The sequence below is a fragment of the Hevea brasiliensis genome, chromosome 6 (assembly GCF_030052815.1).
Source record: "Hevea brasiliensis isolate MT/VB/25A 57/8 chromosome 6, ASM3005281v1, whole genome shotgun sequence".
In the NCBI taxonomy this organism is placed as follows: Eukaryota; Viridiplantae; Streptophyta; class Magnoliopsida; order Malpighiales; family Euphorbiaceae; genus Hevea; species Hevea brasiliensis.
Window position 1 is genome coordinate 963,111 of NC_079498.1, and position 17,619 is coordinate 980,729.

General features: G+C 28.8%; 1 pseudogene; it reads right to left on the bottom strand.

Moving 5' to 3' along the window:
* Window positions 1-7,040: 7,040 nt before the first annotated feature.
* LOC110641116 (UPF0481 protein At3g47200-like) lies at window positions 7,041-8,494 on the bottom strand (annotated as a pseudogene).
* Window positions 8,495-17,619: the final 9,125 nt, after the last annotated feature.

Sequence of the window (17,619 nt, forward strand, 5' to 3'; positions counted from 1 at the left end):
ATACTTCAAAAAATAAATTTAATGTTTTTATAAATTAATATAATAAGCATGAATTGAGTTATTTAATATTAATAATAAAAATATATAAAATTTTTATTAATTTAAAATAACATTTTATTATCTTAATTATAAGAAATACTATATATGCTTTTTTTTTTAGTAAAGTATCACTATTTTTATTAATCTAATAATTTTTATAAAATAATTACTTTAAGAAAAAATTTATCCATAAAAACTATGAAATAAAATATATAAATTGTATTAAACTTATTTTAAATAAAATAATCCTACTATTTAGACAAAATAATCTTAAAAATTTTATTATTATTATTATATTTTACATAAGTGGTTTGTCTTATATTTTTTATATCAAATTATATTAGTATAAAATTTTATATTTTAGACTATTTATTTCATAAAAAATATTTTTCTGATCAAAGTAAAAATTAAATCATTTTCAAAGAAAATGAGTTACTTTTTTTTCTTAATAAAAAGAATGTCATTTTTCACTTTTTAAATTTTAATAATTTTATTAAAATGTGAAAATATTTATATATATATATATATATAAAATAAATACATACTATTAATTTAATATTACAACCAAACAACAGAAAATAATTTCATTAAAAATATTTTTTTAGAAAATATTTTATATAAAAAATATTTTCTATATATAAATTATTTTTCATAAAATAAATAAAGCATTAGAATTATATTCGGTTTTTATTTAATGAAAATCTTATCTTTTATTTTTTTAAAAAAATAGATAATTAAGATTCTCAAATATTATTAAGTATTATTTAGATGGTGTAATTATTTCAAAAAGAAGAAGAAAATCTATAATTAGTTGTTGAAATATTTCTCGTGATTCATGCATTTAAGATTCTTTCTGGATACCCTTCACTTCAAAGCTAAGAAAATTGTCATAAATGAATTATAATTTAATAATATTAAAATCTTTTAAAATTTACGAAATCTTAAATTCAAATTCAACTGACTAAAAGAAAAGATGTTAAAATTGACTGAAAGCTATGGTCCACATGGTTAATGATTTCTTAAACTATGTGTGAATTAAAAGAAAAAAAAGAAGACGATGCTAGAAAGAAAATTAATTTTTTCTTTTCATATCTGAATATAAAAAGAAAAATATTAAAAAAAAATTACTTTTTTAATAATAAAATTACAATTTAACCTTTAAATTTTAAAAAATAACCTAAAAAATTTAAGAATATTTTCGTGACTTTAAACATCTTCCTCCCATATAATTTTCCTTCTAATTTGAAGGGAAAATGGGAATGAAATTTAAGATTTATTTTTCTTCTAAATTTTCTTTCCTTCTTATTTTTTTTAACCAAACATAAATTGAGTGGAAATAAGTGTTTTTCTCTCAATTTTTTTTAATTATGTATAATTATTAAGTTTTTTTTTTAAGGATCTACATAATTGCTATATTATCGAAAAGAATTCTAAATTTATCTTAATATGATAATGAAATTAAAATTTTAAATTCATTATTATAATTTTAAAATTAAAATAGTTATTAATATTATAAAATTATGAATTCGAATTGGCTATTCTACCGTACGTAGTTGATAGGCACATTGACAACGTTGTTCCTTTCATTTTCAGGAACATGACCACACCCCGTGTTTCTTATCCAGCGTCAACTGTTCATTGAGTGTGATTTCTTAACTAATATAGCCTATAAATAAATTTAGTTTTTACAAATTAATATCATATGACATTAATAATAATACATTGAATTATTTTTTAATAATAAAAATATAATACTGTTACTATTAATTCCAAAAAATATTTTTATTTTATTATTTGTAATTAAGACATGCCATTTTTACAAATCTCATTTAAAATTTATTTTGAGATTTCATTATTATTTTTAAACCCAACTATATAAAATTAAAATTAAAATTACTGCAATAATTATTTCGAAAAAATAAATTACTAGAACAATTGAAACATTGGTTTCTCCTCTCATATTTTCATTTCAATTGTATTTCTTTGTTGCTATGTTCAATACCTCCAAATTTTGATTATATGTCCGTCCTCTATGAGATTGTGTAGTCTCGAGAAATTGTGATGATATTAACGAAACTTTATGTATAAATATAAAGATTGAATATGATGATATCAAGTGTTTACCAGTATTGTATTTATGAGATAAAGAGAGCTACCCTGCACTCGCAAGAACTCTCTATGGTCTAGGTATGTATATTGCACCATCTGAAGCCAAGAGATGGATAGTGAATTAGCAAAGGCTAGCCTGGAAAACACACACAAAACAGAGAGGAAGAGAAAAATTTCAAAGAGTAAACGTCAGCATAGGAGTGGTAATGATGAAGAAGATGTCCTAACACGCGATGAGAAAGATGGAACAGATCAATCGCCAAAATCCAAACGCCAGCGGCTAGGCGGTTATGCTGGTAATGAAGATGCAGATAAACCCCAGTTCTTGCCTTCTGAGGAGATCAATCCCAGTTCTGCAAAGTTTTTGCAGGGTCAAGAAATTCCAATTGGAGATTTTATATGCCTGCTTAAAAAAGGCAAAGAACGCCAAGCAAAGGAACTAGATGATGATAAGCAACAAGCTTCTTATAAAACATGTGCAGAAGATTCTGGCTTGAAGGATCAACTCTTCAAGGTGAAAACTTTTGATTTAAGAGGAGGAACTCAAGGCGGAGAAGGGTCTCCTCAACCAAACTAATGGGCTTATCAGACTGGTTTTCTTGAGTACTCCAGGCACAACAGTCGTCAGTTCTTTACCTAAAAAAATTTTGTGAGTCTCACCTTATTTTAATTTTATAGGTGGGTTTTATAATACATACTGTATCTTGAATATGTAATGAATTTTCCTTTTTAAATTTCCTTCTTTTCTGTTCTAATGTTTCAAAGAAACTTCATTAGAGGTGGGAAGGCCACAAGAATTGTACCAAGAACATCCCCACTCAGGGCATTTACTTGCAATTGATTAATAGGCAAGTGATCAATGAATCTTTCCTGCACTATCAAGACACATATCAAATGACGCAACCCATAACAATGGATCCGACTAAAGCTGAAAGTGTTCGTTTTATTTGAGAAATTTTAAATATATATAATTAATCATTAAATTTTATAATTAGAAATAAATAAAATTTTATATTAATTATATTTAAATTTATATAATATGTAAATAATTTATTAATTAATTTATGAATAACGTGATAGACATCCTGGAATTTTTTAAGCATTCTACACGGATACCTGCTGGAGTCAAAGAAAGGCATGTGAACCTTGAAGGGAAACACTTGTTAGATTTATATCGTTCAGTTTTTATCCCTTCGTCCCAAGAAAAGGCTACAAATCGTGATGATTTCCTTCACTTGATTCAGCCTGTACAGAATCTCCATGCTGCTGGAGTCGAGTTCAGGAAAAGAGAGGATGCAGAGAGCTTCTTGGACATTAAATTTGGTCCCCATGGAGTCCTTGAAATCCCTTTTTTATCTATAGGCGATACTGTTAGCCCTTTCTTACTGAATTGTGTTGCGTTTGAACAGGGTTATAATCGTCAACACCCCTGCCGATGCAGGATACTTGCGGGGTCGCCAAATTATTGAGAATTACTTCGGAACAGATGAAGAGAGAAGAGAAAAACCGAAAAAACTACCAATAATACTCCTGTCGATAGCAAAAAAAATGAGATTATGAGAGTATTCAAAGATCTGTTCGTTGATCAACAAAGGCATGAGATTAAAGTACTCAAAACTCCCAGTTGTAAAGATTTCAGAATCAGAAGCTTTTCTGAGCTATTCGACAGAGGTTCTCCTGATTGGGATTACCCAGAAGCAATTCTTAACACACATAACAAGAGTGCTTATGACCCAGATGTTGCGACCGACACAAATTCAGAAGTGACAGCTCCTTAATTGCTTCCGATAGTAGGAACTGAAGACCCAGACTCAGACAACGAGACAAGGACTAATTAAGTAGGGTCGCGTATGGCGGTTAGCTAGCTAGCCGCCCATCTGCATATTTGTCTTCTTTACAATAATTCCATTTAATTTCTTTAAAATAATAAAATTATATTTAATTTCTTTAAAATTACAATAGAAATTAATTTCATTTATTTTTTTAAAATAATAATTATTTTATTATTTTAAAATTTTTAACTATTATTAAAATATATCAAATTTAATATTAAAATTAATATTTTTAATTAATATATATATTTTTTAAAATTCAACAACAACTTCAATAATAACATTAAATATATTTTATGCACAAAATTTTTCCATTTTACTTAATTTATTAAAGGTAGCTTCCATAATTACTTTACTTTATAAAATAAAATTAATTTTTATGAAATATTTGTATTTTATCTCATAAATTTTACTTAAAGAGCATCTAATTTTATAAAATAATTACTTTAAAAAAATAGATTAAATCAAAAGAAAAAATATAAAATTTAATTTTTTTTATAAATGAATATAATAAGCATGAATTGAATTATTCAATATTAATAATAAAAATATATAAAATTGTTATTAATTGAAAATAATACTTTATTATATTAATGATAAGAAATACTATATATATGCATATATGTTTTTTTTTATAAAGTATTACTATTTTTATTGATCTAATAATTTTTATAAAATAATTACTGTAAGATAAATAAAATATATAAATTTATTAATTTATTTTTTAAATAAAATAATCTTACTTTTTAGACAAAATAATCTTAAAAACTTCTTTTATTATTATTATATTTTGTATAAATTATTTATTTTAATATTTTGTGTAAAATTATAATAATATAAAATTTTATATTTTACAATTATATATATTCTGTCTCTATTTATTGAAAATTTATTTTTTATTTTTCTAAAAAATAGATAATTAAGATTCTCAAATATTATTAAGTATTATTTGGATGGTATAACTATTTCAAAAAGAAAAAGAAAGTCTATAATTAGTAGTTGAAATATTTCTCGTGATTCATGCATTTAAGATTCGTCCTAGATACCCTTCACTTCGAAGCCAAGAAAATTTTCATAAATGAATTATAATTTAATAATATTAGAGTCAATTTAAAATTTTTGAAATCTCAAATTCAAATTCAACGGGCCGAAAGAAAATATGTTACTAAAATTGATAGAAAGTCGTGGCCCACATGGTTTATAATTTCTTACACTATATTTGAATAAAAAAAAAAAAGACGATGTTAGAAGGCAAAATAATTTCTTATTTTCATATCTGGATATAATAAGAAAAATATTAAAAAATTACTTTTTCAATAATAAAATTATAATTTAACTCTTAAATATTTAAAAATAACCTAAAAAATTTAGAAACATTTTCATAACTTTAAACATTTTCCTCTCATTTTTCCTCTAATTTGAAGAGGAAACAAAAATGAAATTTAAGGTTCAATTTTCTTTTAAAATTTTCTTTCCCTCCATTTTTTTTTTTTAATCAAACATAAGTTGAGGGAAAAATAAATTTATTTTCTCCTCAAATTTTCCTTTCTCATTTTCTTTCAATTCAAACATAGGTTTATCTTTAAACACATTACTTTTTTTTTTTTTAATTTAACAGAGGCATAAAGAGATAATCATCTTCTTTTCTTACTATAAAACTATATAATTTTAAAATAGATAAATAAAAATACGCAAATTTAAAGAGATTTTTCTACTTTTTATATCTTAAAAGTAAAAAAAAAATCAATTAAATTATTCTGAGTAGAGCTAATTTTTTTAAACTATGTATTTATTATATTAATGATTGTAAAAGCTTATAAAGAAAAGGATTCTAAATTTATCTTAATATGATAATGAAATTAAAAATTTAAATTTATTATTATAATTTTAAAATTATAATAATTATTAATATTATAAAATATTCTAATTATTTAATTTTTAATATATTAAAATATTATTAACGCAACACATGACTTGAAGTGGCTGGAGCACTGTTTATGATTGAAGAGCTAAGTCCCAATAGAAGACCATCAAAAATTAAGAGATTTTATTTTAATATATTAAAAATTAAGTAATTAAAATAAAATAATAAAATGATCAGTGCAATTTACCACATGCTTTGATAATCCCGGCACTAATTAAGAATTAACCCTTGCTTTTACCGGCATCTGAAGACCCATCGCCAACTTGTGCTCCTCCTCGTAAATCAAATGTTCTCACCTTAAAGCGCGGTGGCCTGCCGGAGCTACCAAACGCCTGATTTAACTTAGACTCTTCAAAAATGAAATTCCCAGAAAACAGATCATTACAGTCCAATACTACTCCTCTAGATCTTCTCCCATGGCGAGAATATTTAAGTAAAATGACGTATATTTGACAGATTTTCTCATTTTTTGAATTCTTACCAACCAAGGGAAGTCTTGTAAACGACTCTTTAAGACGTTTAAGCTTGTAATCTTCCACGATTTCCTCAATTGAAGTTCTTGGAGCTTCTTTTCTTACCAATGGCTCTTGGACATCCCCTGCATTATCCTTAGAATCACGAGATGTTTTAATGGCTCCATTGACGCTCACTGGCTTTCTTGCAGAAACAACGTTGTTGGGTTTTCCTTCTTTGGGCTTTGGTCCTTTCATTTCTCTTTCTTCTCTTACATTACAGAGAGGTGTTTTCTGCTAGGCATCAATAGCCCACTTCATAACTCTGATTTCTTCATTAATAAAGCCATATAATGTTAATGGAGGTTAGGATTTGATCTCGATCACAATTCTTTCTTCTTTGATTAAAAATTAATAAACAAATAAAACCTTAAACTGGAAGCTAGCTTGTGCATTGGTAAAAACGGGGAGACTATGTAATCATCGAGAAATCGGATTTGGAAATAACAAAGTAGCTTCAACTTTTCGGCTCATGTCTACGAAAGGCAACGGTTGGGATATTTTTTCAATTTGGTTTTAATAGACTGTTTAAATTTGAGTTTTTTTTTTTAATGTTTTTGTAAATAAACAAATTAATTAAGGTTGTTGATCATATCATATGATAGAATTAAAATTGACATCATTTCAATTGATCAATAAATAAATAAATTTACATTGAGGAGGGTATGCATAAGGATAGGCAGCAAAGAAGGCCTGCAACATGGTGAGGAGGAGAAGGACAAGTGCAGCCATTGCTGACGTGAATGATCATGGACTCTTGAAATAAGTATGCTTGAATCCTGCCCATTTAGCACGGAAATCGTTCCTCTAGTATCTATTAACATCCTGGAACAACTTTGATAAAAAAAACTACTCCTGATATCAAAAGCAATATCCTTGCCTATGTCATTGAAGAATTTAGCAACTTCATCATCTGTTCCAGAATAATTCTTAATAATTCTGTGGTCTTTCAAGTACCCTGCATCGGCAGGCGTATTGATGAGGCAACCCATGAAGACTACATAACTAGTAATGTCCTTTAAGCAGTGTTTATAGCACTGCTCAAATGCAACACAATTGAAAAAGAAATCGGTCATGAAGTCATCTACTATTAAGGGTGGTATTCTATGGAATCCATGTCTGAACTCCATGTTCAGGAAGCTTTCAGTCTGATTCCTTGGCTTGAACCGAATTCCACTCAAAGGAAGCTTCTTGGCAGAATGGATCAATTGAAGAAATGGGCTAGTAATGGAATTTTTACTAGGCTTTTGAGTTGGAGAGATGAAAGTTGAGCGAAGCAAATCTGGCAAATGTTTCCCAGTAAGGTCCTGATGCTTCTCTAGGACCTCATCGGGACTTTGTACTGCATAATTAAAGAATTTTAAAGCGAGATGTGTCAAGGAAAGAGTACCTTGAGAACCCTTGTTTCTGGAAGACAAAATTGATAGCTTAAACAAAGATTCAAGAACAAAGAAAGGAATTTGATTCTCTAGCCTAAGAAGGTCTCGCATCAGACAAAATGGCAACCACGTCATACTGAAAATAGGATCAACGAGGTGGTCAGGAGTGATCTCTACCAAATTTCCAAGTATGCTTAAGAGCTCAATAATGAAGCATTCATCAAGAATCATCATTTCAATGAATTGATGGCTACTATACTCAATAGTCTCCGAATAGCACCTCCCTTATCTCCTCCTCCTTGTTCTCTATGGTTTTAAAGAATTCGTTGAGGCCAACACCGTGTTCTCTTGTTCGAGCAAGAACAGCACCAAGAAATTGCCATTTGTGCTCTTGAATCATCTTGAGGTGCTTTTTCCCGTGGTGGTAGGGGCCAATGGACACTATTCGAGGCTCATAGGCCTTCTTGTTGTGTTGCATAATACTTTGAGGAACACTAAAGATGCAACAAGAAATCTTACCATGCAACAAGAACTCTTACGAGCTGACTTTCTCAGCAGTTTTGGTATTCCTTTAATCTTTTTTTCCACTGAAACAGGCCATTCATCCCCTGCCTCAGTAACATCGGTGCTAATAGCGTGAGAAGGGGTTTCTCCATTTTCTTGGTAGTGGGTGGTGGAGAGGTTTGAACCTGTTTCCATGTGTTTATTTGTGTATAATTTTGAGTTGAAATTTCAATGGAATCATCGGTAAAAGAAAAACTATAAGAATAAATGAACTTTAGGTAGGAATATAATATATTTCCTTAAAAGGGAAAAATGAACCTTCCAAGCTTCCAAGGAAGGAATTTATACTTGCTTAATTTACTAAGGAAATGACTGTATAAGGGTACTATGGCAGAAAAAAAATACTCAAATGAGTTAGAATATGGTTTAATTACGAAGTAGGGGTGAGAGCTGCTGAGTAGAGCGGTCAGCAGACAGAGACGTTATTCAAATTTGAATCCCAATACAAAATGCTAATCAAAGTATAGAATAAACAAGTGTGGAATTCACATTATCGGAAAAAGATAGGTTGAGTGAGAAACTTATGGGAAGGACCATAAACTTGTTGTCTTGAGGTTTTGGGTTGGATGTGTGTTAAGCCAATGAGTATGTTCTTTGCCACTACCAATAATACTCCTGTCGATAGCAAAAAAAAAGAGATTATGAGAGTATTCAAAGATCTGTTCGTTGATCAACAAAGGCATGAGATTAAAGTACTCAAAACTCCCCAGTTGTTGCATAAGGAGAAAACCAGGGAAAAGTGGCAAAGATTTCAGTAGGGGTGTGCAGTTTTCGGTTTTAACCGAAAAACCGAACCGAACCGATTAATTCGGTTCAATCGGTTCGGTTTTAAAATTTAATCGGTTCGGTTCGGTTATTAATTTTGATAATTTCGGTTTAATCGGTTCGGTTCGGTTATTTTCATAAAAAAATCAAAAAAATCGAACCGAACCGAAATTATTAATATATAGAAAATCAAAAAAAATCAAATCGAACCGAATCGAACCGAACCGAAATCAAAGAAAACCGAACCGAATCTAAAGATTTTTGAGTTTTGATTTCCAATTTTTTTTGTTTTTATGTTTTTATTATTTAGATTTAATGTTAAAAATATGAAATTTTATAAATTTCGGTTTGATCGGTTTAAAACCGAACCGAACCGAAATTTATCGGTTCGATTCGGTTCGGTTTTCTCTTATCAATCGGTTCGGTTCGGTTTTTAAAATTTTCGATTTTCGATTTTCGGTTTTTTCGGTTCGGTTCGGTTCGGAACCGAACCGACCGTTTGCACACCCCTAGATTTCAGAATCACAAGCTTTTCTGAGCTATTCGACAGAGGTTCTCCTGATTGGGATTACCCAGAAGCAATTCTTAACACACATAACAAGAGTGCTTATGACCCAGATGTTGCGACCGACACAAATTCAGAAGTGACAACTCCTTAATTGCTTACGATAGTAGGAACTGAAGACCCAGACTCAGACAACGAGACAAGGACTAATTAAGTAGGGTCGCGTATGGCGGTTAGCTAGCCAGCCGCCCATCTGCATATTTGTCTTCTTTAAAATAATTTCATTTAATTTCTTTAAAATAATAAAATTATATTTACTTTCTTTAAAATTACAATCGAAATTAATTTCATTTATTTTTTTTAAATAATAATTATTTTATTATTTTAAAATTCTTAACTATAATTAAAATATATTAAATTTAATATTAAAATTAATATTCTTTAATTAATATATTTTTTAAAAAAATTCGATAACAGCACCATAAAATTATTTTATGCACAGAATTTTTCTATTTTACTTAATTTATTAAAGGTAGCTTCCATAATTACTTGCATTATAAAATAAAATTAATTTTTATGAAATATTTGTATTTTATCTCATAAAATTTACTTAAAGAGCATCTAATTTTATAAAATAATTACTTTAAAAAAATAGATTAAATTAAAAGAAAAAATATAAAATTTAATTTTTTTTATAAATGAATATAATAAGCATGAATTGAGTTATTTAATATTAATAATAAAAATATATAAAATTGTTATTAATTGAAAATAATACTTTATTATATTAATTATAAGAAATACTATATATATGCATATATGTTTTTTTTTATAAAGTATTACTATTTTTATTGATCTAATAATTTTTATAAAATAATTACTGTAAGAGAAATAAAATATATAAATTTATTAATTTATTTTTTAAATAAAATAATCTTACATTTTAGACAAAATAATCTTAAAAACTTCTTTTATTGTTATTATATTTTGTATAAATTGTTTATTTTAATATTTTGTGTAAAATTATAATAATATAAAATTTTATATTTTACAATTATATTTTGTCTCTATTTATTGAAAATTTATTTTTTATTTTTCTAAAAAAATAGATAATTAAGATTCTCAAATATTATTAAGTATTATTTGGATGGTATGACTATTTCAAAAAGAAAAATAAAATCTATAATTAGTTGTTGAAATATTTCTCGTGATTCATGCATTTAAGATTCTTTCTAAGTACCCTTCACTTCGAAGCTAAGAAAATTGTCATAAATGAATTATAATTTAATAATATTGAAGTCAATTTAAAATTTTTGAAATCACAAATTCAAATTCAACGGACCGAAAGAAAAAATGTTACTAAAATTGATAGAAAGCCGTGGCCCACGTGGTTTTATAATTTCTTACACTATATTATAATTTTAAAATTAAAATAATTATTAATATTATAAAATTATGAATTCGGATTGGCTATTGGACCGCGCGTAGTTGATAGGCACATTGACAACGTTGCTCCTTTCATTGAATGTGATTTCGGTAAGATAAACATTTTATAAAAAATATTAAATTAAAAAAAAATAAAATATACTTTAAAAATATATATAAATTTAGATTTTACATATTAATATAATATGACATTATATTGAATTAATAATAATACATTGAATTATATTTTAATAATAAAAATATAATACTGTTATTATTAATTAAAAATAATATTTTATTTTATTATTTGTAATTAAGACATATCTCATTCCATATTTATTTTGAGATAATTAAATAGGATTAAATGAAATTAAATACTATACTTAAAAATATATGCTATTGCACCTTATAAATTACAATTATTTTATTATAAAATTATTATATTCCTTCACAATTAACAAGTAAGCAAACGGCCGAATTAATATCGATAATCTATTCAAAGAATTAGATTTCATTATTATTTTTAAACCCAACTATATGAAATTAAAATTACTAAAATAATTATTTAAAAAAAATAAATTACTAGAATAATTGAAACATTAATTGGTTTCTCCTCTCTATTTTCATTTCATTTGTATTTCTTTGTTGTTATGTTCAAAACTTCCAACATTTTTGTTGTAATATATATTTGTCTACTAGTCAAACATTTTAATTTGTTACTATCCTAAATGAAAAGATTTGATTGGCTAAATTTTATTAGCAAGTGTAATACACTAATTAAAGCTATATTATATAGCACATAATAATGAACTTAATTGTGTAAGAAAATGTAATTATTATTTTATTTTTATATTTTTGTAAAATAAAAACACAAATAATATAATGATATTTTTTTATTTATATATTTATAATAAGAGAGTGATAATGATTATAGTGATCAGTGGTAACGATTAGGTAGCAGAGATTATATGCATTTTTACATTATATTAATTAAAGTGTAATTGATTATATAGTGTAAGGAAAATTATTATTCGGTCCATGTCTTTAATGAAATTAATTATTTAGTTTTTATATTTTAAAAAATATACTATTTACTCATGTATTTTTCATTAATTGTTTAGTCCCTTTATTAAATTTTTTGCTAATTAATACTGGTCATGTAACACCCTTAATTTTTAAATTTATTATTTTTGGGCAAATATTGATGTTTTAATTTTATTTAAATTTTAGGAAATTATTTAAAATTTTTCGGATTTTCGAAATCGGGTTTGATTTCCCGAAAATATAAAACTTTGATAATGTTTAAAATTTAATTTAAAAACCACATGGCAAAACTAAAAATATATTTGGAGTCTATAAATTTTTCAGAGTTTTCTAGAAATTTTTCGGAATTTTTGGGCCTCGTTTTCGGTCCCAAGGCGGAGTAAAAATTCAAAATTTTGTATCCTGAATCGAACCGGACCGGATCGGACCGGCCGAATTGGGCCGGCTCCTTTTTTTTTTTCTTCTTCTTCTCCTTTCCCGTGCGCGTTCTCCTTCCTCTCTCTCTCTCCCGTTTTCTCTCCCCTGCCACCTTAGCCCGCAGGCGCACCTCCCTAGCCGCCCCAGCTAGCCGGCCTTCGCCTGGAGCGCCGGCAAGCGTCGCACGAAGCGACACGACGGGAAAGCGAGCCGCTTCGTCTTCCCGGCCGATCCAGCTACCGATTGGGCCGGGTCTTGTGTCTAAACTCATCTACACCTCGAGAGCTTTCCATAGACACCAAGAATACCAAAATCCATAGAGTGGTTTGTCCAATTTTTATCCGGGAAGTTTTAGCCCATTTTGACTTTTGGGCTAGATTTCTCGCAAACCGTGAACCCCACGAGAAAACCGAGAGTACCAGAGTGCTCCACTCGTCGAGAGCATCGCGGCAATATAAATTTTAAAATTTTCCGACACAGTTTTTCGGTAGATCCCACGGAACTTCGCAGTGTTTTTCTGAGTATTTAATGAGCTTAGAAAATTCCGTAAAATTTATGTACTAACCCCCGTGTTGTGGGCTTCTTGTAGGTATCTTCAATTCGAGGAAATTCAACAGTTGTCTGGGTCTGTGAATTTCCGGCCAGACAGACCAGCTACCGAAAAAGTCTCCGAATTGGATCGAGATTTTGGCTACCCCACCATTGTTAGACGTCCCGAGTGCGTCCCCGAAGTCGGAATCGGCATAGGTAAACCCAAACTTTACTTTTTCGTAAATTTCTAGTGCTTAAATGGGATTAAAAATCCACAAAATATTTGTGGTAGCTCAAAAAATTATGATTCTTTTTGCAATAGCCTAGCAATATTGCTAAGGACCGCGGGGCAAAGTTTTAGAATTTTTAGAGCTTATTTGAGCAGTTTTTGCAAAAATGATCAATTATAAGGACTAAACTGTAAATTTACATATTGTGATTGAAGACTGTTTGGATGGGCCTAGGAGGGGCTGTGTGATGTGATTGAGTTGTGAGTGTATAATTTGTGAATATAGAAGTGCGTTTTGAGCCCTTTTGCAGGTTGAGTAGGTTCTAGGTATAGAGGAGACTCTGCCGGATTTTCGGCACGACTTAGGATGTATTTGGTCTTTTCTTAGTTTGTATTGAGTCAAATTTACTAAATGATTGTAATAAAATTATCAGGTGAGCCGGGACAGCCTTCTTCCTCCGCTAAGCCGCCTCAGTGACCGCTGTCAAGTTTGTGAGTAAAATATTAATTTTAATTGTAATTTCACTATTATTATATGTTCAAGCATGCCCATACATCACTTATATATATATATATCTATGTAGTTAAACTCTAGGCACGTTTTATGTTGCATTCACAACTGTTAAAGTGCCATGGATATTGTTGTGGTAATTTGAAGCAGTGTGCGTGTGTTGGCGTGCGTGTGATGTGGTGTTGGCTATGGATAGGACGGGTAGTCATGGCTTGAGATCTTCGCTGGGACCTGGTCCTTCGGGGTAGTCACGGCTTGAGTTCTTAGCTGGGACCCCGATTTGGTTTATTAAGCGAAAGTCCGGGTTGAGTTCTTCGCTGGCACAGGTTGGATTTAAGAGAGCTGTATAGGGGATCAACTCCCATATATTATGATTGATATTACTGGGTGTGTGAGTGCTCCAAATTACCTTTTTGCTGTTATGATATGAAAATATTACTGATGTTGCATTTCACTCTACAGGGTGCATTAGTTTTAGATAGTTATAGAGATTATGGTTAAAATTGATATTTTACTCTCTGAATCGAACACTCACTCCTGTTCAATATTTTTCCAGGCCACAGGAGGATATTTTTGAGGTTAACCTGCTTTTCTCCCTCGCAGGTCATTTATTAATGTTTGTATAAATATGTTAACTCTTAGAATTTCCGCATGTGTTAGAAATATTTATTTAATTTGGGTTTGTAATATAAATTGTTATTTTGGACCTGTAAACTTATTATTTTATGCATGTTTGATGGATTGGATGAGGGAGCTGAGCTCCCATTCATTTTTATGACATTTGAGTATGTGGAGGGTGAGCTGAGCTCCCCAATTGATTATTTATTGTGTTTACAGGTCGGGTGAGTCAAAAACTCCCCGTTGAAGTGTCCACTTTATGGCCGGACTCTGTTCGGTTGATTTCTTGAAATTGAGCCCAAATGGGCCTTAGAGTTGGATTGAGAAATAGTTAGGCTTACTATGGGCCTCGGGGGCTTTAGGCTGGCCCAGGTCCTAGTGACAGTCCGGCCCATAGGTTGGGTCGTGACAGGTCAAACTATTACGTAGTCCTTTTATTTTAATAAAAATAATTAGTTAGTTTCTGTAATTTGACTTCATTAACTATTAAGTTCCATAATTATTTTTTATATCTAAACTACCCTAATACTCTCTCCTTTATTTCTCACTTATCTTTTTTTATTTTTCTCTTTCCATATTTCTTCTCTTTTACATTCACACCTTCTCTCTCTTATTCTCTTTTTGTTTTCATTTGCTGATAAAAATAGTACAAGCTATCTGTACAAAAAATTAATAGGTTTTTTCAAATTTTTAAGTAATCAAGGAAAATTATTTACCAATAGAGAAAATATAAAGAAAATATCCAAGGAATTGAAAATTTAAAAAATATAAATTTAGATTTACTCTCCACATAATAAAATTTATATTTTCATCCAACAATATATTTTTCAAAATACTATATTTTCAAAAACATATGGACCAATTAAATAATTTCACTAAAAATAGAGAGATTAAATAGTAGTATTTTCAAAATATAATGATCGATTAATTAATTTTTTTAAAATAAATGGACTAAATAATAGTTTAAATAGCATGAATAATGAAAAATTTGATGAAAATACTAAATAATTTAATGAAAGTAAAAATACATGAATTAAATAGTAATTTTTCTTATAATGTCATTGTTATTCTTTTATATCAAAATTTTCTTATATTATTAAACAAAATAATGAAACATGTAATGTAATTTTGTAATTTTTATTCTATTATATCAATTTTTTACATTATTAAACAAAATATTGAAACATTTTATCTAGTAGTGATTACAATCCACCTTAGATTATGAACATATAGCCTTAAGTGTAGCAACACATACAACGGTTATGTGGATATGTCCGTCCTCTATGAGATTTGCATAGTCCGAGAAATTGTGATGATATCAAGGAAACTTTATGTATAAATATAAAGATTGAATATGATGACATCAAGTATCAATCAGTATTGTATTTATGAGATAAAAAGAGCTACCCTGCACTCGCAAGAACTCTCTATAGTCAAGAGATGGATAGTGAATTAGCAAAGGCTAGCCTGGAAAACACACACAAAACAGAAAGGGAGAGAAAAATTTCAATGAGTAAACGTCAGCTGCATAGGAGTGGTGATGATGAAGAAGATGTCCTAACACACGATGAGAAAGATGGAACAGATCAGTTGCCAAAATCTGAACGCTAGCGGGTAGGTAGTTATGCTAGTAATGAAGATGCAGATAAACCCCAGTTCTTGCCTTCTTGGGAGATCAATCCCACTTCTGCAGAGTTTTTGAATGCTCAAGAAATTCCAATTGAAAAGTTTATATGCGTGCTCAAAAGAAGGAAAAAACGCCAAGCAATGAAACTAGAAGATGATAAGCAACGAGCTTCTTATAAAGCATGTGCAGAAGATTCTGGCTTAAAGGATCAACTCTTCAAGGTGAAAACTTTTGATTTAAGGGGAGGAACTCAAGGTGGAGAGGGGTCTACTCAACCAAACTAATGGGCTTATCATACTGGTTTTCTTGAGTACTCCAGGCACACCAGTCGTCACTAGGTTTTTTTTTTTTTTTTTTTTTTACTTGCTCAAGAAAATATAATTATTATTTTATTTTCTATTTAACTATAAAAAAATATAATCATATAATGATATTTTTTTTAATATTTAATTTATTTTTTATGATAATAATAAGAGAATAGAAATGACTATAGTGATTATTTAAATAGATTTGTGCGGTGAAAATTAAGTAGTGATGATCAACTGATAGTGACAATAATCAAATAATTATATTGTCTAGATGACGATAATAGTGATGATAATAATAATGATAGAAGCAATAATGATAATTATAGTGACAACTAAAAAAATAAACTAAAAGAAATAATTATATAATATACGTGCATTTTTACATGTAACGGATGTTATCTATAATTAAAATATAATTGATGAGAAAATTGTAATTCTAGTTTATCAAAATTATCTTATATTATCAAATAAAATGATCAAATTCATTACATTTTTTATAAAATAATTTTTATTTCATTATATATATTTTTTTATACTATCAAACAAAGTAATTAAACACACTATAAAATATAACTTAGTTAAAAATTTATTCTATCATATACTCAAAATACAAATATATATAAAAGTAGAACACAAATACAATGCTTTCGTGGATATGTCCGTCCGTTCTCTATGACATTTGTATAATCATGAGAAATTGTGATAATATCAAGGAACTTTATGTATAAATACAAAGATTGATTATGATGATATCAACCAGTATTTATCAGAAAGAAAGAAGCTACCCTGCACTCTCAAGAACTCTCAATAGTCAAGATAGCACCATAGGAAGCCAATATGGATAGTGAATCAGCAGAGGCTAGCCTGGAAAGCACAAACAAAACAGAGAGGGAGAGAGAAATTTCCAAGAGTAAACGTCAGCATAGGAGTGGTAATGATCAAGAAGATGTCCCAACACACGATGAGAAAGATGGATCAAATCAGTTGCCAAAATCTAAACGCCAGCGGCTCGATGGTTATCCTATTAATGAAGATACAGATAAAGGCCAGTGGCTCGATGGTTCTGCAAATGCATTGAATGCTACAATTAGACAGTCTAAAAGATTAAAATTTTCAGAACTGAACTTTTCTGATCTATTGTCTGCAATTTCTCGTCATGAAACGCTGGAATGTTCTTTTAGAAGTAGGGTCACAAGCCAAGCAGAGAAACTAGATCTTGATGATAATAAGCAACAAGCTTCGAATAAAACATGTGCGGAAGATTCTGGATTAAAGAATCA